The sequence below is a fragment of the Gorilla gorilla genome, chromosome 6, assembly GCF_029281585.2.
Source record: "Gorilla gorilla gorilla isolate KB3781 chromosome 6, NHGRI_mGorGor1-v2.1_pri, whole genome shotgun sequence".
NCBI classification, from domain to species: domain Eukaryota; kingdom Metazoa; phylum Chordata; class Mammalia; order Primates; family Hominidae; genus Gorilla; species Gorilla gorilla.
The window spans coordinates 48,250,719-48,273,114 of NC_073230.2; the positions used below are offsets into that span (position 1 = coordinate 48,250,719).

The 22,396-nt window shown below is 44.3% G+C and overlaps 1 long non-coding RNA gene across 1 annotated transcript; it reads right to left on the reverse strand.

Annotated features, from left to right (window-relative positions):
- Nucleotides 1-17,333: 17,333 nt before the first annotated feature.
- LOC129523845 (uncharacterized) lies at nt 17,334-20,675 on the reverse strand. The gene is made up of 3 exons (XR_008667509.2): nt 19,863-20,675; nt 18,877-19,173; nt 17,334-17,661 (listed from the first exon to the last, which is right to left on the reverse strand). It is a non-coding gene; the product is annotated as an uncharacterized lncRNA (long non-coding RNA).
- Between the last annotated feature and the right edge of the window lie 1,721 nt (nt 20,676-22,396).

The following is a 22,396-nucleotide window of genomic DNA, read 5'->3' on the forward strand; positions in this document are numbered from 1 at the left end:
CCCACCTCAGCCTCCTGAGTAGCTAGGACTATAGGCATGTGCCACCACACCCAGCTAATTTTTTGTATTTGTAGTAGAGAAGGGGTTTCACCATGTTGCCCAGGCTGGTCTCTAATTCCTGGACTCAAGTGATCTGCCTGCCTTGGCCTCCCAAAGTGCTGGGATTACAGGCATGAGCCACCGTGTCTGGCTCACAAATTTTATATGAAATGACTTCCTATTACCTTTAGATGAGAAGGAAAAAACACATAGCCTGTGGTTCCCTCAAAACTCTAACATGTAACTTTTAGTGGGGAAAATAAGGTACTTTTGCTAGTTATCCACAAGGGGGAAGACTGATTCCATTTCTTCTGGAAGGTATCCATTGGGCCATCATTACTGATCATTTATTTTATTTTTATTTTTATAGATTTAGAGAGTACATGTGCAGTTGTGTTACATGGATATATTGTGTAGTGGTGAAGTCTGGGCTTTAGTGTTCTATAAATTACAATAATTTGTTAAGATATCTTTTGCAGTCTATTTTTCATACATGTGCTGTCTCTTTACCATATGTAGATTCAGAACTTCTTTTTTTTCCCCAGGAAAGTTTTCTTGATTATAGTTTTACAATTAGTCCTAGTCTATTATTTGTTTTTTCTTCTTCAGGTTCTCTAATGATACTTGTGTTCGATTGTGCTTGTATCCTGTTCTTTCTGCTTCCATTTTCTTGGTTTTTATTATTTCTATCTGTTACGTCTCTTACTGTACTTTTTTGTCTTCCTATTCTCCCTTGGCTACCTAGTAATGCAGTTTTTGTTTCTAAGATTTGTCTTTTTCTCAAGTTCTTAATTATGTCAGTTTTTATTTTTATTTTTATTATTTTTTTAAGACAGAGTCTCACACTGTCACCTGGGCTAGAGTGCAATGGCACAATCTTGGCTCACTGCAACCTCCACCTCCTGGGTTCAAGTGATTCTCCTGCCTCAGCCTCCCAAGTAGCTGGGATTACAGGCACCCGCCACCACACCTGGCTAATTTTTTGTATTTTTAGTAGAGATGGGGTTTCACCATGTTGGCCAGGCTGGTCTCGACTCCTGACCTCAGGTGATCCACCCGCCTTGGCCTCTCAAAGTGCTAGGATTACAGGTGTGAGCCACTGTGCCCGGCCTTTTTTGTTTTTTTGAGACGAGTGCAGTGGCTCCATCTCAGCTCACTGCAACCTCAACCTCCCGTGTTCAAGTGATTCTCCTGCCTCAGCCTCCCGAGTAGCTGGGATTAGAGGTGTGCGTCACCACACCTGGCTAATTTTTGTATTTTTGGTAGAGACGGGGTTTATCTACGTTGGCCAGGCTAGTCTCAAACTCCTGACCTCAAGTGATCCTCCCACCTTGGCTTCCCAAAGTGCTGGGATTACGGGCATGAACCACCATGCTCGGCTTGTCAGTTCTTATTTCACTGTTTGATCATCTGTTTTCTGAGTTGTGATTTTTGTATTTGTGGTATTACTTAATATCTTCAATTGCTTATTTAATTATTCCTAATAAGACCCCCTCCCAGATATAACCAGTATTCTGACCTCTAGTACCCTAGATAAGTCTTATCTATTTTGAGCTTCCCATAAATGGAGAATACATTATGTATTCTTTTGTTTCTGATTATTTTCCTCAATATTTTGTCTGGAAGATTCATTAATATCGTTGCATGCAGTAGTAGTTCATAATCTTTCATTTTTCTGTAGGACTCTATTGTATGACTACAAACTCTAATTCAAGTATTGATAGAAATTTGAGTTGTAGTCAATCTTTGGCTATTATGAATAAAGTTTTTATGAGTATCATTTTACATCTCTGTTATTTTACATGTCTTTTGTGGAACATATGCACTCATTCCTAGAGGTGGAATTGTTGATCATGGGGTAGATGCATGTTTAGTTTTATAAAATACTGTCAAACATTTTTCCAAAGCATTGTACATATTGACACTATTTTGAATTTGAAGTGTTATCTCATTGTAATTTTTAATTTGTAATTCTCTGCTGACTAATGATATTGAGTATCTTTCCTGTTTATTTTGAATTTTAATATCCTTTTTAGTGAAGTTCAAATGTTTTACTTATCATTTAACTGGGTTGTCTGTGTCTCCTTATTAATTTGTAGAAATTCTGTATATATGCTAGATATAAGTCGTTTGTAAGATACATATATAGTATATATTGTATATATAGTATGTATTTTATATATATATACATATATTGCAAGTATCTTCTCTCCATTCTGTAGTTTTCTTTTTCACTGTCTTGTATCTTTTCATGAGCAAATGTTCTGTTAATGATGTCCAGTTCTTTTACTTTTTTTAATTTAAATTTTAATTTTTTAAAGACAGGGTCTCACTTCATCCCCTAGGCTGGAGTGCAGTGGTGCAATCATGACTCAGTGCAGCCTCATAGTCTTCCTGGCTTAAGCAATCCTTCCACCTGAGCCTCCTGAGTAGCTGGTGATGGCAGCAGTGGCCTGCCTGGAGCAGCCACTGCCAAGAATCTGGCTGCAGTGGGGGAGGTGTGGCTGGGCTGCATGCTCCACAGAGCCAGCGGAAGCCAAGAACGCACCCTCCTGGGTACAGCTGCAGCCGCCCAGCCGTGGCTGCGGACCCGGGCCTCCCTGTGCTCTTGGGGGTTCGGAGCAGGCAGGAGCCCTGCCATCCTGGACACAGCTGCAGCCATTCAGCCACAGTTACAGACCTGGGCCTCCCTGTGCTCTGGGGGGCCCAGGAAGGCCTCCCTGCCCCCACAGACTCAGCGGCATCTGCTCCCACTGCCTGGCTTCTCCCCACTCCTGGCACCTGCTCCGATCTCGGAGTGAGGTTGGGGCCAAGACCGGGTGCTGTCACACACGGCAAGGTGTGTGCACACTTGGGGCAGCACTGACACATGCCAGCCGTCTGGTACCTTGGCCCCCTGTGGACTTTGGGTGCTGACGAGCATGGGAGGGAGACTGAGGGGGTGTGAGGGCAACTCAGCGCTGGCCTGCAGGTGCCCCTCAGCGTGAAGAGCCTAGGCGCTATGAACGGCAGCAGGAGGCAGACAGGCTTCTGGGTGGAAATGGGCAAGACCTCGGTGAAGCCCCACCTTCAAACTGCAGAGTGTCTGAAGCCTGGGGCCAGGTTGCCGGTCCCATGGACCGAAGTGGGAACTTGTGGTGCTTTTTCTGGGCCCACCCATGGCCACCCATGGACAAATTGGATGCATTTCCTCCCCTCTAAGGCCTAAAATGGCCCCAGACTCAGCCAGACTCGAGGGGACAATGACCTGCCAGCTGTGGAGAGGAGCTGCCCACTCCAGGGTCTCCTCTCTGCTGAGAGCTGGGAAGACAACAGAACAATCAGCTGTGGAGAGGAGCTACCTACTCCATGGTCTCATCTCTGCTGAGAGCTGAACACTCACTGGGACACCCTGCCTGCAGAGAAGAGCTACCCAATGCAGGTCTCCTCTGAGCTGTTCTATCACTCAGTAAAGCTCCTCTTCGCCTTGCTCACCTTCCACTTGTCTGTGTACCTCATTCTTCCTGGACGCAGGATAAGAACTCAAGTCCTGCTGAATGGTGGGGCTAAAAGAGCTGTAACACAAACAGGGCTGAAACGCCCCTGACTCGCCACTTTGCAGGCGACAAGAAGGAGAGAAGACAAAATGACAGAAGAGCTGCAGCCCTTTGGGGAGCACAGACCTAGGAGATCCCCAAGCCAGGGCTGTGACACCCTCTTTCAGGCTCTGTGGTTCCCGGCATCTCCAAGCTTCCAGGTGCCACCATGTTTCCTAGTGCCAGCCACAGAAGCTGCTTGTGGTACACCTGGTCCAGCCACAGCCTAACAGGGAGCTGGCACCTGTGCCAGTGCCTGGAGCTGCCCACCCCACTGCAGCTGGTATGCCTGTCTGTGCACAGTGGCTGGACTGAGTGCTTGCTCACACACCCTTTGCTGCTCTGTGCCTGGCTTGCTCTTGGCAGGCATGGGATCCAGGCTGGTAGTTATAGCTGAGTACAGCCTGCCAGGCCAAGTGGGCAGAATGAGCCCAGCAAGTCCAAGCAAAACTCGGGCAAAGGTACCACTGGCTACAGAGATTTCTGGATGGCAAAGCAGTACCTCAAAAGTCCCATGACACTAGGACTACAGGCAGGCCACCACACTCAGCTAATTTTTAGCTGAATTTTTAGTCTCCCGGTGTTGCCCAGGCTGGTCTCAAACTCCTAGGCTCAAACGATCTTCCCGCCTCAGCCTCCCAAAGTGCTGGGATTACAGGTATAAGCCACCATGCTTGGCCTGGTTTACTTTCTTAATAGTAGTTCTGTAATTACCTGATAGGTTCTTCCTGCCTGCTGCACAAACAACGTCAATCCACTGAGACCGTGACATTGCAGTAAAGAAAGGGTTTAATTAACACTTGGCTGGCCATGCCACATGGGAGACAGTTATTACTCAAATTAATCTCTCCAGAAATTTGTAGACTAGGGTTTTCCAAGGAGAATTTGTTGGGCAAGGGTATCCAGAAGGGGACGTGCTGATTAGTTGAGGATGCAATCATAGGGGTGTGGAAAATGATCCTTGTGTGCTGAGGCTGTTTCTGAGTGGGGGCTACTAGAGGAGTCCAGGTCCAATGTCCAGGTCCAGGTGGAATCATCTGGTTGTCAGAAATGCAAAAGCCTTAAAAGACATCTCAAAAGGTCAATCTTAGGTTCTACAAGAGTGATGTTATCTGCAGGAGTAATTGGGGAAGTTGCAAATCTTGGGACCTCCAGAATAATGACTAGTAAGTATTTAACTATGCCTACATCTAGCAGAATTCAGACCCCTTTCATCCTCCTAACTTGGTGGCCTTTCATTAGTTTTACAAAGAAAGTTTAGTTTTTGGGAAGGGCTGTTATTATTTAAACTGTAAACTAAATTTCTCCCATAGTAAGCTTGGTCTATACCCGTGAATGAATGAAGACAGCCAGCCTGTGAGGCTAGAAGCAAGATGAACTCAGCCATATTGGATTTCTTTTATTGTCATAGTTTTGCAAAGGCAGTTTCAGTTTTGGTGTCATGTTTGAGAAATAGTTGCCTCTTCTAAGCTCATGAAGATATTGTCCTATATTTCTTATAGAAACTTGATTTTCTCAGCTTTCCTAAAGTAGGGGGCCAAGGTTTCTTGTTTTTGTTTTCCATGTACCTTTTCCCACTGAATTGCAGTGGAGTTCCCTCTCTCCCCATTAAGGTGTGGGAGACTTGTGGGTCTGTTTCTGGACTCCTCTTCCTATTGGATTGGTCTGCTCCATATTCTAGTACCAGTACTGCACTGTCTTAATTTCTGCAGTTTTCTAATAGGCTGTGTATCTCATGGTTTAAAATATATGAGCTTTGTTCTACTTCCTTATGTCCTTGGACATTCTAGGCTCTCTGCATTTCCGTATGAATTTTAGAAACAGCTTGTCTGCTTTGAGGGAGCCTAGCCATTGGGGGAAAAAGAGAAGAATCGGCTTGTTAGTTTCTACCCCCCCACCCCGCCCAACCCCAACACAACAACAGAAAACCAAGGGAGTTTTAGTGGGATTACACTGAATTGCATTGAATCTATAGACCAATTTTGGGAGAACTGACATCTTAACAACGTTGAGTTTTCCAGTCAAGGAACAGATACATCCTGTTTACTTAAGTATTTCAAACGTTTTCTTATTAATGTTTTGCAGTTTTTTGTATAAAAGTCTTACACATTTCTCATCAGATTTATTTATAAGTGTTTTATGTTTTGATGTTATGGCAAATGGTAATTTATATTTTCTACTAGTTTGTTGCCTTTATATAAAAATACCACCAACTTTTGTATAGTGCCCTTGATAAATTCTTTTACTAATAGTCTGTTTCTAGGTTTATTTGAATCTTACCAGTTAGTTTTTCTCATTTGTTTTGTTAATGTGATTAATCACATTGACTTTTAAATGTTAAACTAGACTTTTATTCCTGGAATAAACTACCCTTGTTCGAGATGTATTACTTTTTGAAATATGTACTTGCATTTGATTTACTAAAGGTTTCTCATGTGTTCATGAAATATATTAGCTTGTGGTTTCCTTTTTTAAAATAATGCACTCATAGGTTTAGAAATCAAAATTCCGATGGTCTCATAAAAAGTGTTGAAATGTATTTCTTTTTATTCTCTCTGTCTTTAAGAGTTTGGATAAGATTGGTTTTAGTTTTTTCATAAATGTGAAGGAGAATTCACTAATAAAGCCATCTCACTTACAGTTTTCTTTGTGGGAAGTTTTCTTTTTTTGTAAATTAAAAACAACTATTATTATTACAAATTCAATATCATTCACATTTTTCATTTCATCCTGTGCCAGTGATGGTATATTGGAATTTTGAGGATTTTTTTTCTCCATGTAATCTAATTTTTTGACACAAAATTTTTTAAATTTATGGGCATGAAGTTTTTCATAATGTCTTTTTATTATCTTTTTAATATTTCTAAGGTCTATGTGATTTCTCCTTGTCTATGCCTGATACTGATAAATTGAATTTTCTCATTTTTCTTCCCTTGATTAGTCTACCTAGGGACTTATTAATTTTAGTAAATTTTTCTAAGAAGCAACTTTGACTATGTTGACTTCTTATGTTATACCTTATTGATTTCTGCTATTATATTTATTATTTACTTCTCTTATCCTTGGGTTTAATTAACTGTTCTTTTCCTCGTTTGAGATGGAGGCTTAACTTAGTGATTTTCAATCTTTTCCTTTCACCTAATATATGTATTTGAAGCTATTAATATTCCCCAAAGCACCTTTTGGTGTATACAACAAGTTTGGTTTGTTGTCTTTTCTTTATCTTTCAGCTCAAAATAGTTTCTATTTTTTCATTGTGATTTCTTCTTTAACTCATGGGTAATTTGAAATGTGTTGCTTTTCTAGCTTCTATTTATCTTTCTCTTACTGAGCACTCAATTCCATAGTGGTGACAGAACATGCAATATATGATCTAAATCATTTGAGATTTGTCAACTTGTTATATGAGCCTAGGATATGTTTCTGTCTTGTGGTCTATGGTAAATGACTTATGTGCAATTTATATACGGATATATAGATACACAGGTGTGTTGAAAGTTTCCCAATTTCCATGTGTGATGATTAGCTATGTGTTAACTTGACTGGGCCACATGATGCCCAGATAGTTGGTTAAACACTATTTCTGGGTATATCTGTGAGGGTGTTTCTGGGTGAGATTCACATTTGAAGGTGTAGACTGAGGAAAGGAGATTGCTGTCTCTATTTTGAGTGGGCCTCACCCAGTTTGTCAAAGGCCTGATTAGAATAAAAGGCTAAGTAAGAAAGAGTTCTTTCTCTGCCTGTCTTCAGTCTGGGACACTGGTCTTCTCCTGCCTTTGACTCAGACTCAAGACGAACTGTTACCATAAGCTCTTCTGGGTCTGAACTTCTCAGCCTCCAGTGTTGCATGAGTCAATTCTTTATAATAAATCTCTCTCTTTTTTCTCTCTGCACACACATACACACACACACACACACACACACACACACACACACACCCTATTTGCTCTGTTACTCCCTAATATATCTTTCATATTTAAAAAAATGTTATTCAACTAAGTCCTAGTCTGCTAACTCCCAAATACAGATCTTCTAGATCACTATTTCTATTGGTTATTTGTTCTCTTAATTATCTATAACATTTTCCTTTTTTATGTGCCTCATAATAATAATAATAATTTTTTTGCAGACATTGTAGATTATAAGTTTGGGAGGTTCTTCCTCTAAAAATTTGTTAAATTATTTTCTCGTGGACAACTCGTTTACTTGTGGATTACTTGATCCTGTCAAAGTCTGGTTTTCTGGGTAGCATTACTTTCAGCTTTGCTGTTAGTGCTACAGCACAGCCCTTATACTAAGGTGTAGTCTTTATGTTATAGGATCTTTGGGGTGTTGCTTTTCTGACTGGAAACCTGTGGCCAGTGGTGCCTTTGCTTGAGTTTACTCGATCCTGCGGGGCTTGTTCTGTCCACTCAGCCTGGCAGGTGGTGCTCAGCTCACACTACCAGCCTGGATCCCATGACTGCCAAGGGAGACTGTGTGGAGCAGCAAGGGCTGTGTCAGTGAGCCTGGTGTCCAGCCACTGTGCAGTCAGACATGCTGGCTGCTGCAGCGGGGAGGGCAGCTCCAGGTGCTGGCCCTCTGCAAGGCTGCGGCTGGACCAGGTGCACCACAGGCAGCTTCTACAGCTGGTACCAGGGAACATGGGTATGCCTGGAAGCTTGGAGACACCAGGAACCACAGAGCTCTGAAGAGGAAGTCACAGACCTGGCTCAGACGGTTCCCAGGTCTGGGATCCCCGAAGGGCTGCAGCTCTTCTCTCCTTCTCTTTGCCTGCAATGTGGTGATCTAGGGGCATGTTTCAGCCCTGTTTGTCTTATAGCTCTTTCAGCCCCACTACTCGACAGGTCCCAAGTTCTTCTCCTGTGACCAGGAAGAATGAGGTACACAGAAAAGTGGAGGGTGAGCAAGATAAAGAGGAGCTTTATTGAGCAATAGGGTAGTTCCTTTCCACAACCAGAGTGTCCTGACAAGTGTTTAGCTCTTAGCAGAGAGGAGACCCTGAAGTGGGAAGCTCCTCTCTGCAGGCAGGTGATCCCATTGTCTGCCTAGCTCTCAGCAGCGTGGTGGCCCTGGGGTGGGTTGCTTCTCTCTGCAGCTGGTTGTCCTGATGTCTGTTCTGCTCTGGCTGATCTCAGGGCTTTTATGGGCCTCAGAGGGGAGGAAGTGTGTGCCGATTGGTCCATAGGTGGCCATGGGTAAGCCTGGAGAAGGCACCACAAGTTCCCACTCTGGTCTGCAGGACTGGCAGCCTGGTCCTCAGCCTTCAGGCCCTCCCTGGCCTGAAGGTGGAGCCTCACCAGGAACCTGCCCACTTTGTTGCTCAATGAAGCTCCTCCTCTTTCAGGGTAGAATTATTGATTGAGTTATATATATATAAGTTATATGATATATATTATATATATTATATATATATATATGACTCAATAATTCTATCCTTAAGGAGTGGGGAGTGCAGGAGGGGGACTGGTGGGCAGAGGGCTGTGGTTCCTAAATCTCCAGTTCAAGAAAAAGGCAAAGAGCCCTTGGGTCTTCTACAGTATTTCATGGTGGATGAAAAAGAAAGATTTCTCAACCAATAGAATTACCTCAGAACATGAAGACAATGATAATAGCAACAACAGTACTAATCATAGCAGTATCAATGGTAAAAATGTCCTCTCTGGGTCTACTTTAATCATTTATAAAACAATGAGAATAAACTAAATAATCCTTAACTTCAACTTAGCTCTGAAGATCCATTGTTTCTCATTTTTCTTTTCTTTTTCTCAAAAAGAGGAGCATAGAGGTGGTTTAGTGATCTTATGTTAATCCCTTAGTATTCACCAGTCATTTGTGAGCATGTCCAGTGTGAAAGATGTCGTTCTTGATGCCAGGAAGACAGAGGTGAACGAAGTTATCTTGTTTCTGGTTCTCATGGAGCTTTATATATATCGCAATAATTATATTCTTCAGGACTGGGATGTGTGACTAATTATTCATAACATGTAATTTATAAATTCTAGGCTGAATGAATTGCTATCGTTTTGGTCATGAGGTCAAGATACTTAAAAATCAATTTGATATGTGAACATATTTTCCTAACTTTGGTGCAATTAAGAATGCTAGAAATAAAAAGGACTTTGGAGATCATTTTTATTCAACCCATCTCATGTTCCAGGTAAGGACAGAGTTCTCTTTTTCAGTCTGGGTATTTTCACCAAGCATGGGGTCTCTGAGCTTCATTGGTGTTGCACGTATTAGCAGCATATTCCCTTTGATGGCTAATTAAATATGTAGGGATTTACCATGATTTGTTTATCCCTTGACTCATCTATCAACACTGGGACTGTTTCTGGGTCTTGGCTATTGTGAGTAAGTTCTCTATGAAACTGTTTAAAAAAAAATTAGTTCTAGGGAAATGAAGGAGTAATAGAATCAGAGTTCAGGCTTGGTAATTACCAGCTCTTCCCACTGCGAGGCAGCACATGTAAAGGTCAGAGCTTGGCCTTTGGAGTCAGGCCCTAATTTGATTGTTAGTTTTGCCACGATCTGTGTGATCCGGGGCAAGCGACTTAACTTCGCCAAGCTTTAGTTTTCTTATCTGTAAAATAATAATAGTATCTTTCCTTTAGACCTGTTATGAGGATTAAAATGAAATAAGATATACTGTACTGCATTTAGAGGAGAATTTGGCATAAAATAAAGACTTAGTAGCTGTCAGGCCTCTGAGCCCAAGCCAAGCCATCGCATCCCCTGTGACCTGCACGTATATGCCCAGATGGCCTGAAGTAACTAAAGAATCACAAAAGAAGTGAATATGCCCTGCCCCACCTTAACTGATGACATTCCACCACAAAAGAAGTGTAAATGGCCGGTCCTTGCCTTAACTGATGACATTACCTTGTGAAAGTCCTTTTCCTGGCTCATCCTGGCTCAAAAAGCACCCCCACTGAGCACCTTGCGACCCCCACTCCTGCCCACCAGAGAACAAACCCTCTTTGATTGTAATTTTCCTTTACCTTCCCTAAATCCTATAAAACGGCCCCACCCTTATCTCCCTTCGCTGACTCTCTTTTCGGACTCAGCCTGCCTGCACCCAGGTGATTAAAAGCTTTATTGCTCACACAAAGCCTGTTTGGTGGTCTCTTCGCACGGATGCGCATGAAATTTGGTACCGTGACTTGGATCGGGGGACCTCCCTTGGGAGATCAATCCCCTGTCCTTCTGCTCTTTGCTCCATGAGAAAGATCCACCTACGACCTCAGGTCCTCAGACTGACCAACCCAAGAAACATCTCACCAACTTCAAATCCGGTAAGCGGCCTCTTTTTACTCTCTTCTCCAAACTCCCTCACTAACCCTCAATCTCTTTCTCCTTTCAATCTTGGCGCCACACTTCAGTCTCTCCCTTCTCTTAATTTCAATTCCTTTCATTTTCTGGTAGAGACGAAAGAGACATGTTTTATCCGTGAACCCAAAACTCCGGCGCCGGTCACGGACTGGGAAGGCAGCCTTCCCTTGGTGTTTAATCATTGCAGGGACACCTCTCTGATTATACACTCACGTTTCAAGGGTGTCAGACCACGCAGGGACGCCTGCCTTGGTCCTTCACCCTTAGCGGCAAGTCCCGCTTTCCCGGGGCAGGGGCAAGTACCCCTCAACCCCTTCTCCTTCACCCTTAGCGGCAAGTCCCACTTTCCCGGGGCAGGGGCAAGTACCCCTCAACCCCTTCTCCTTCACCCTTAGCGGCAAGTCCCACTTTCCCGGGGCAGGGGCAAGTACCTCTCAACCCCTTCTCCTTCACCGTTAGCGGCAAGTCCCTCTTTTCTATGGGGCAAGAACCCCCAATCCCTTATTTCCACGCCCCAACCTCTTATCTCTGTGCCCCAATCCCTTATTTCCGCACCCCGACCTCTTATCTCTGCACCCCAACCCCTTTTCCCACTTTTCTGGAAGGTAAGAACCCCGGAACCCCTTCCCTCCGTTTCTCTACTCCCTTTTCTCTAGGCTTCGTTCCTTCACTATGGGCAACCTTCCACCCTCCATTCCTCCTTCTACTCCCTTGGCCTGTGTTCTCAAAAACTTAAAACCTCTTCAACTCACACCTGACCTAAAACCTAAATGCCTTATTTTCTTCTGCAATGCCGCTTGACCCCAATACAAACTTGACAGTAGTTCCAAATAGCCAGAAAATGGCACTTTGAATTTTTCCATCCTGCAAGATCTAAATAATTCTTGTAAAATAGGCAAACGGTCTGAGGTGCCTGACGTCCAGGCATTCTTTTACACATCAGTCCCGTCCTAGTCTCTGTGCCCAGTACAACTCGTCCCAAATCTTCCTTCTTTCCCTCCCGCCTGTCCCCTCAGTACCAACCCCAAGCGTCGCTGAGTCTTTCTAATCTTCCTTTTCTACAGACCCATCTGACTTCTCCCTTCCTCCCCAGCCTGCTCCTTGCCAGGCCGAGCTAGGTCCCAATTCTTCCTCAGCCTCCGCTCCTCCACCCTATAATCTTTTTATCACCTCCCCTCCTCACACCTGGTCCGACTTACAGTTTCGTTCCGTGACTCGCCCTCCCCCACCTGCCCAGCAATTTACTCTTAAAAAGGTGGCTGGAGCCAAAGGCATAGTCAAGGTTAATGCTCCTTTTTCTTTATCCCAAATCAGATAGCGTTTAGGCTCTTTTTCATCAAATATAAAAACCCAGCCCAGTTCATGGCTCATTCGGCAGCAACCCTGAGACGCTTTACAGCCCTAGACCCTAAAAGGTCAAAAGGCCATCTTATTCTCAATATACATTTTATTACCCAATCTGCTCCCGACATTAAATAAAACTCCAAAAATTAAATTCCGGCCCTCAAACCCCACAACAGGATTTAATTAACCTCGCCTTCAAGGTGTACAATAATAGAAAAAAGTTGCAATTCCTTGCCTCCACTGTGAGACAAACCCCAGCCGCATCTCCAGCACACAAGAACTTCCAAATGCCTGAACCGCAGTGGCCAGGCATTCCTCCAGAACCTCCTCCCCCAGGAGCTTGCTACAAGTGCCAGAAATCTGACCACCAGGCCAAGGAATGCCTGCAGCCCAGGATTCCTCCTAAGCCATGTCCCATCCGTGCGGGACCCCACTGGAAATCGGACTGTTCAACTCACCTGGCAGCCACTCCCAGAGCCCCTGGAACTCTGGCCCAAGGCTCTCTGACTGACTCCTTCTCGGCTTAGCGGCTGAAGACTGACGCTGCTCGATCACCTCGGAAGCCCCATAGACCATCACGGACGCCGAGCTTTGGGTAACTCTCACAGTGGAAGGTAAGTCAGTCCCCTTCTTAATCAATACGGAGGCTACCCACTCCACATTACCTTCTTTTCAAGGGCCTGTTTCCCTTGCCTCCATAACTGTTGTGGGTATTGACGGCCAGGCTTCTAAACCTCTTAAAACTCCCCAACTCTGGTGCCAACTTAGACAATACTCTTTTAAGCACTCCTTCTTAGTTATCCCCACCTGCCCAGTTCCCTTATTAGGCTGAGACACTTTAACTAAATTATCTGCTTCCCTGACTATTCCTGGACTACAGCTATATCTCATTGCCACCCTTCTTCCCAATCCAAAACCTCCTTTGCGTCCTCCTCTTGTATCCCCCCACCTTAACCCACAAGTATAAGATACCTCTACTCCCTCCTTGGCGACTGATCATGCACCCCTTACCATCTCATTAAAACCTAATCACCCTTACCCTGCTCAACGCCAATATCCCATCCCGCAGCACACTTTAAAAAGATTAAAGCCTGTTATCACTCACCTGCTACAGCATGGCCTTTTAAAGCCTATAAATTCTCCTTACAATTCCCCCATTTTACCTGTCCTAAAACCAGACAAACCTTACAAGTTAGTTCAGGATCTGCGCCTTATCAACCAAATTGTTTTGCCTATCCACCCCGTGGTGCCAAACCCATATACTCTCCTATCCTCAATACCTGCCTCTACAACCCATTATTCTGTTCTAGATCTCAAACATGTTTCTTTACTATTCCTTTGCACCCTTAATCCCAGCCTCTCTTTGCTTTCACTTGGACTGACCCTGACATCCATCAAGCTCAGCAAATTACCTGGGCTGTACTGCCGCAGAGCTTCACAGACAGCCCCCATTACTTCAATCAAGCCCAAATTTCTTCCTCATCTGTTACCTATCTCGGCATAATTCTCATAAAAACACACGTGCTCTCCCTGCCAATCATGTTCAACTGATCTCTCAAACCCAAGCACCTTCTACAAAACAACAACTCCTTTCCTTCCTAGGCATGGTTAGTGTGGTCAGAATTCTTACACAAGAGCCAGGACCACACCCTGTAGCCTTTCTGTCCAAACAACTTGACCTTACTGTTTTAGCCTAGCCCTCATGTCTGCGTGCAGCGGCTGCGGCTGCTTTAATACTTTTAGAGGCCCTCAAAATCACAAACTATTCTCAACTCACTCTCTACAGTTCTCATAACTTCCAAAATCTATTTTCTTCCTCATACCTGACACCTATACTTTCTGCTTCCTGGCTCCTTCAGCTATACTCACTCTTTGTTGAGTCTCCCACAATTACCGTTGTTCCTGGCCCAGACTTCAATCCGGCCTCCCACATTATTCCTGATACCGCACCTGACCCCCATGACTGTATCTCTCTGATCCACCTGACATTCACCCCATTTCCCCAAATTTCCTTCTTTCCTGTTCCTCACCCTAATCACGCTTGATTTATTGATGGCGGTTCCACCAGGCCTAATCGCCACACACCAGCAAAGGCAGGTTATGCTATAGTGCAAGCCACTAGCCCACCTCTTAGAACCTCTCATTACCTTTCCGTCGTGAAAATCTGTCCTCAAGGAAATAACTTCTCAGTGTTCCATCTGCTATTCTACTACTCCTCAGGGATTATTCAGGCCCCCTCCCTTCCCTACACATCAAGCTCGAGGATTTGCCCCACCCAGGACTGGCAAATTAGCTTTAATCAACATGCCCTGAGTCAGATAACTAAAATACCTCTTAGTCTAGGTAGATACTTTCACTGGATAGGTAGAGGCCTTTCCTACAGGGTCTGAGAAGGCCACCGCAGTCATTTCTTCTGTTCTGTCAGACATAATTCCTCAGTTTAGCCTTCCCACCTCAATACAGTCTGATAACAGATGAGCCTTTATTAGTCAAATCAGCCAAGCAGTTTTTCAGGCTTTTAGTATTCAGTGAAATCTTTATATCCCTTATGGTCCTCCGTCTTCAAGAAAAGTAGAATGGACTAAAGGTCTTTTAAAAACACACCTCACCAAGCTCAGCCACCAACTTAAAAAGGACTGGACAATACTTTTACCACTTTCCCTTCTCAGAATTCAGGCCTGTCTTCGGAATGCTACAGGGTACAGCCCATTTAAGCTCCTGTATAGATGCTCCTTTTTATTAGGCCCCAGTCTCATTCCAGACAGCAGACCAACTTAGACTGTGCCCCAAAAAACTTGTCATCCCTACTATCTTCTGTCTAGTCATACTCCTATTCACCGTTCTCAACTACTCATACATGCCCTGCTGTTGTTTACACTGCCGGTTTACACTGTTTTTCCAAGCCATCACAGCTGATATCTCCTGGTGCTATCCCCAAACTGCCACTCTTAACTCTTGAAGTAAATAAATAATCTTTGCTGGCAGGACTATGCTGAATGTCCTTAGGCACTCTCTAATCAGATATCCTGAGTCATCCCAATTCTTAGACCTTTTATACCTGTTTTTCTCCTTCTGTTATTCCATTTAATTTCTCAATTCATCCAAAACCGTATCCAGGCCATCACCAATCATTGTATACGACAAATGTTTCTTCTAACATCCCCACAATATCACCCCTTACCACAAGACCTCCCTTCAGCTTAATCTCTCCCACTCTAGGTTCCCACGCTGCCCCTAATCCCGCTTGAAGCAGCCCTGAGAAACATCGTCCATTCTCTCTCCATACCACCCCCCAAAAATTTTCGCCACCCCAACACTTCAACACTATTTTGTTTTATTTTTCTTATTAAGAAGGCAGGAATGTCAGGCCTCTGAGCCCAAGCCAAGCCATCGCATCCCCTGTGACCTGCACGTATACGCCCAGATGGCCTGAAGTAACTAAAGAATCACGAAAGAAATGAATATGCCCTGCCCCACCTTAACTTATGACATTCCACCACAAAAGAAGTGTAAATGGCCGGTCCTTGCCTTAACTGATGACATTACCTTGTGAAAGTCCTTTTCCTGGCTCATCCTGGCTCAAAAAGCACCCCCACTGAGCACCTTGCGACCCCCACTCCTGCCCACTGAGCACCTTGCGACCCCCACTCCTGCCCGCCAGAGAACAAACCCTCTTTGATTGTAATTTTCCTTTACCTTCCCCAAATCCTATAAAACGGCCCCACCCTTATCTCCCTTCGCTGACTCTCTTTTCGGACTCAGCCTGCGTGCACCCAGGTGATTAAAAGCTTTATTGCTCACACAAAGCCTGTTTGATGGTCTCTTCACAGGGACACGCATGAAAGTAGCCTTGTTATTTTACTCCCAGTACCTTTTTTTTTTTTTTTTTTTTTTTTGAGACGGAGTCTCTGTCGCTCAGGCTGGAGTGCAGTGGTGTGATCTCCGCTAGCTGCAAGCTCCGCCTCCCAGGTTCACGCCATTCTCCTGCCTCAGCCTCCCGAGTAGCTGGGACTAGAGGCGCCCACCACTACACCTGGCTAATTTTTTTTTTTTTTTTTTTTTGTATTTTTAGTAGACACGGGGTTTCACCGTGTTAGCCAGGATGGTCTGATTCTGCTGAACTCATGATCCACTCGCCTTGGCCTCCCAAAGTGCTGGGATTACAGGCGTGAGCCACCGCGCCCGGCTATTACTCCCAGTACCTTTTATATGTAATTCTTTTGATTTTCATGCTAATTACTTATTTTTTGAATAATGTGTACATTTGCATTATATGTACTATATATGTCCCACACATACATGCTTCTTCCTTGTCTATAATTTTGCATCTCAACTACTTTTCATTTTGAGAATTCCAAATTTTTTCTGCTTTTTTGCTTGAATCCTGAGAAAAATTGCACCTCTTTCCTGGTAATAATTCTGGCAATAATTCAGGCATGACAATTAGAGAACCTAGTGAGGCTTGACGGTGGCACTCTGTGACCAAGCACCTCCCCAGAACAGGAGTCCTAACAATTTGTCACGGGGGCTATTTTCAGTTTCTATGAAGAACACATTGGCCAGGCTACCTTACCTGTATGTCTGTGTATTAAGAAGTGGGGGAGGGCAGATGGAGTTGGGGAAGATGGGACTTTTGTGGGCAGGTAGATTGGATGTGGGGGAAGTTTCAGTGCTGATGGTAAACAGTTCAAAGACAACCCAGATGTTCCAATCAACCTTGGTCCCCAGTTCAAGACTGCTCATCTGTGCATATGCTGCTTGTCATTTGTTCAACGAATTCTGAGTTTGAACTCCGCCTAAGTGTGCATGAACCCTCAGGGTAGACAGTGGTGGAAAAGATGACTCAGCCTCTCCTTGGTCACCTGCTGTAAATGTCACCCAGAGAAAGCGTGGGAGACTATGTGGTGTTTATTTTTTAAATATTGACTTTAGTTTTGACTCTAGTTAAAGTTCTTGTCTTTGTTAACTCTCTTTCCTTCTAACCTTATTAACTACCTTAAATCTTTTTTTGAATCAAAGTGGCGATGCAAGTAAAATAAGCCCTTATTAAATATTCTGTGTGATTTTAATATCCATCAATTACTAAAGACATGTATGACAAAAAGAGTGAATCATACAACGTTGCTAGTGGAGCACTTTTGACTGTGATGCATGGTTCTATTTTCTATAATGACAAAAGGAAATGAAAATATTTGGCAAATAAGGAGAATTGGAGGGGGAACATTTATCTCATAATATTTATATTCTCTGTGTTATTTTCAGACTTCATGTCTTTGTCATTGGTTCTAGTTTGCTCCATTATTAATACCACCATCTGTAAGATTCTAGCTCTCCTGGCATTTCTTCTGTTCAAGAGTCTTGTGATCTTAGTCTATGAAATAAAAACAAATAGGGGATGTTTAAGTTGGGACCAGAAAGTAAATTCATTTCTGCTTATTTAAAGGGGTGCCTTGTGCATTCTCTGCTGCACCTCTTTCTCTTTCTATTTTACAACGTGTACTGATCTAAGGGAACACATTATTCTCTTCCTACATGATTTCTGGAATACAGAACATTGGTTCAAAAGAAAAGATGTGACAGTAGGGCAAGATTACAACTCTAAAGAAAACTTTGCAGGAAGGAAATAAAATGGGAAATGCTAATAGAGCCTATTCGTTTCTGAGAAATGAGTTAGAATACATTTTGGCTGCAGGAGAACAGTTGTTTATTGTTCCACATATATCAAAGGTGACAGGATGAAAGCTGTATTAGGCCATTCTTGCACTGCTATAAACATCTAAGACTGGGTAATTTATAAAAAAAGGAGGTTTAATTGGCTCATGATTCTGCAGGCTTTAGAGGAAGCATGGTGCTGGCATCTGCTTGCCTTCTGGGGAGGACTCTGGAAGCTTACAATCATGGCAGAAAGGGAAGGGGGAGCAAGACAGAGGGGAATGGGGGGTGATGGATCCTTTTTTTTTTTTTTTTTTTGAGACAGAGTCTCACTTAGTTGGCCAGGCTGGAGTGCACTGGTGCAATCTTGCCTCACTGCAACCTCTGCCTCCTGGGTTCAAGCACTTCTCCTGCCTCAGCCTCTGGAGTAGCTGGGATTAGAGCTGCCTGCCACCATGCCTGGCTAATTTTTTTGTATTTGTTTTTAGTAGAGATGGGGTTTCACCATGTTGGCCAGGCTGGTCTTGAACTCCTGACCTCAGGTGATCCACCTGCCTCAGCCTCCCAAAGTGCTGGGATTACAGGTGTGAGCCACCACGCTTGGCCCCGGTGCCACACACTTTTAAACGACCAGATCTGGCAAGAACTCACTCACTCTTGCAAAGACAGCATCAAGCCATGAGGGATCCGCCCCTACAACCCAATCACCTCCCGCTAGGACCCACCTCCATCATTGGGAATTACAGCTCAACATGGGATTTGGGCAGGGACAAATATCCAAACTATATAAGGAGCCAAGCAGAGTGGTGGACTGTAAAAGGTGCATGAATGAAAAGGAAAAACAGACAAAACAGGGAAATCCAAATGAGCAAAATTTGCACTGGAAAGTTAACCAACAGCCTCTACATAAAGTCAAGAAGCACAGCATGCTTACCGGCCATGGAATCCTCACATGGGTTGCTGGTTTCTCAGCAGGGTGCTGGACTCTAAGTGCCAGTCATCCGGTCAGTAACACTGCTAGAACCTGGTTGCTGAGTTGGCTCTTGAATGGTCTCTTCAATGGAGAAGGTAAATGGTCTTCCTCTAGTTACTTCATTTGCAGTTAGCTCTATAACCAAGGGCAATCCTCTGTTAAGTGTTGGCTAGTTCCTTGACTAGGTGGAATGGTTATTTCTTCTGTAAGTATTGGACTTGGACTTGTGTTTCTCAGGTGGCAAAGTTGGAGATAGCTCTGGAAAACAAGACCTACGGCAAATGAAATGTGGCTCTATATAAGATTGCTTTCATCTTTCTGTTGAGTTTGCCCCATTTTTAAATCAAGGCAATTAATAATAAAAAGGGGATAAAGACTCAAGTTATCTTAGGAAAAATTTATTTCCACATAAAAATCATGCCTAGATCACAATGATTCAGTTTATGTAATCTCTCCCATTCCCTTCTATGAGAATTGATGTTGGCCTCCAAATGTTAATACACAAATGATCAAATAATCAGGTCTGGAATTTACCAGATTCACATATCTTAAGGCATCTGATATGTTAAATCCAGACACTATCTTTCCATAAAACCAGCATTTGTATCTGAATGTGTCCTAGGAAGGAAAATGATCCTTTCTATGTCTGGAGATCAACAGAAATATATGACAGTCAACCCAACACAGATAAATTCCTAAAACTTTTACTTTTCCTTGCTCAAATATGTCCAGACAGTGGTTTAGATGACTGAAGAGTTCTATGTTTAGCCAGAAATGGGTCTGTGGCAAACCAGCAATGGAAAATAAACACTCTTTTCATTAAGGAAGACACAAAATCATACTGAACACATTTTCTTAAGTTAAAAAGTATAGAACAACAAGTTCTCCACTTCAGAATCAACATAGCAAAATACAAGCCAATAAAGAGAGAAAAGGATTGCAATTACCTTGCCATTTTATTGATTCCATCCAAATCACAGCTTTTAGGCCTGAAAGGTTCAAAATATCCCTCAGTGTCTTGGCAAGTTATCTTAAGTGTGAGGGATAGAAAGGAACCAAGGCACCAGCTGCCTGCTAAGTCAGTTGGTCATATTTAAAGAGACTCAGTCCTTTGGTATTAGTATTCTCCACCCATCATGACATGTTGTTGCAAACATGAATAGATCTTGTAAGTGAAAGTTAGAGTCCTCCAGTTCGATCACCACAGAAAAATCTCGATGTTTCAGTTCATTCCCACAGGGAAGATCTTGGGTGAAGTGGGGGCCGGAGGGGTGACTGGCAAGATAGCAATGACAGAGAAGGTCAGGAGATGGGATGGGCTGGAGGGTCAGGGTGTCCTCTCAGGGGGCTTCTGCTGGAGGCCCTGGGCCAAGGAATTCCACTCTGATGGCATAAGCTGAGCTTTCTTAAAGTCAGTAGGAGCTGGCTGTGAAATAGACCTGACTGCATTCTGGCACAGGGAAGTTCTGTTTCTCCTTCTTTATTCAGACCAGTGATAAGTGGGGCATAGTTTAAAGATAGCTGGAACTCATTTTAAACTATATATTTTTTCTTTCTTTTTTTTTGAGATGAGGTCTTGCTCTGTTGCCCAGGCTAGAGTGCAGTGGCACGATCATAGCTCAGTGCAGCCTTGAACTCCCAGCTCAAGTGACCCTCTGCCTCAGCCTCCTGAGTAGCTGGGAATACAGATGTGTGCCACTACCACACCTGGCTAAATTTTTAATTTTTTGTAGAGAAGGGGTCTCGTTGTGTTGCTCAGGCTGGTCTTGAACTCCTGGGCTCAAGCAATCCTCCTGCCTTGGCCTCCTGCTGGGATCTCCTTCTGGAATTATAAGCATGAGCTGCTGCACTCAGACTTTTTTTTTTCTTTAAAAACTGATTCAGAGATGCCCAGGGAAGATGGCTGAATAGGAACAGCTCCGGTCTGCAGCTCCCAGCTAGACCAACGCAGAAGGTGGGTGATTTCTGCATTTCCAACTGAGGTACTTGGCTCATCTCATTGGGACTGGTTAGACAGTGGGTGCAGCACATGGAAGGCAAGCCGAAGCGGAGGCGGGGGGCGGTGTTGCCTCACCTGGGAAGCACAAGGGGTTGGGCAACTCCCTCCCCTAGCCAAGGGAAGCCATGAGGGACCTTGCCATGAGGGACAGTGCTATCTGGCTCAGATACTATGCTTTTCCCATGTTCTTTGCAACCCACAGACCAGGAGATTCCCCTGGGTGCCTACACCACAGGGGCCCTGGGTTTCAAGCACAAAACTGGGTGGCTGTTTGGGCAAACACTGAGCTAGCTGCAGGAGTTTTTTTTCATACCCCGGTGGCACCTGGAATGCTAGTGAGACAGAACCATTCAATCCCCTGGAAACGGGGCTGAAGCCAGGGAGCCAAGTGGTCTTGCTCAGCAGATCCCACACCCACAGAGCCCAGCAAGCTAAGATCCACTGGCATAAAATTCTTGCTGCCAGCATAGCAGTCTGAAGTCGACCTGGGACACTTGAGCTTGGTGTGGGGAGGGGCATCCACCATGACTGAGGCTTGAGTAGGCAGTTTTCCCCTCACAGTGTAAACAAAGCCACCAGGAAGTTCAGACTGGGTGGAGCCCACTGCAGCTAGCAAAGCCACTGTAGCCAGACTGCCTGTCTAGATTCCTCCTCTCTGGGCAGGGCATCTCTGAAAGAAAGGTAGCAGCCCTAGTCAGGGGCTTATAGATAAAACTCCCATCTCCCTGGGAGAGAGCACCTGGGGGAAGGGGTGGCTGTGGGTGCAACATCAGCAGACTTAAATATTCCTGCCTGCCAGCTCTGAAGAGAGCAGCAGATCTCCCAGCACAGTGCTCGAGCTCTGCTAGGGACAGACTGCCCGCTCAAGTGGGTCCCTGACCCTCATGCCTCCTGATGGGGAGACACCTCCCAGCAGGGGTCAACAGACACCTCATACAGGAGAGCTCCAGCTGGCATGTGGCAGGTGCCCCTCTGGGACGAAGCTTCCAGAGGAAGGAGCAGGCAGCAATTTTTGCTGTTTTGCAGCCTCTGCTGGTGACACCCAGGCAAATAGGGTCTGGAGTGAATCCCCAGCAAACTCCAGCAGACTGGCAGAAGAGGGGCCTGACTGTTAGAATGAAAACTAACAAACAAAAAGCAATAGCATCAACATCAACAAAAAGGAAGACCATGCAAAAACTCCATCTGAAGGTCACCAACACCAAAGACCAAAGGTAGATAAATCCATGAAGATGAGGAAAAACCAGCACAAAAAGGCTGAAAATTCGAAAAACCAGAATGTCTCTTCTCCTCCAAAGGATCACAACTCCTTGCCAGCAAGGGAACAAAACTGGACAGATAATGAGTTTGATGAATTGACAGAAGTAGGTTTCAGAAGGTGGGTAATAACAAACTCTTCTGAGCTAAAGGAGCATGTTCTAACCCAATGCAAGGAAGCTAAAAACCTTGATAAAAGTTTAGAGGAATTGGTACCTAGAATAA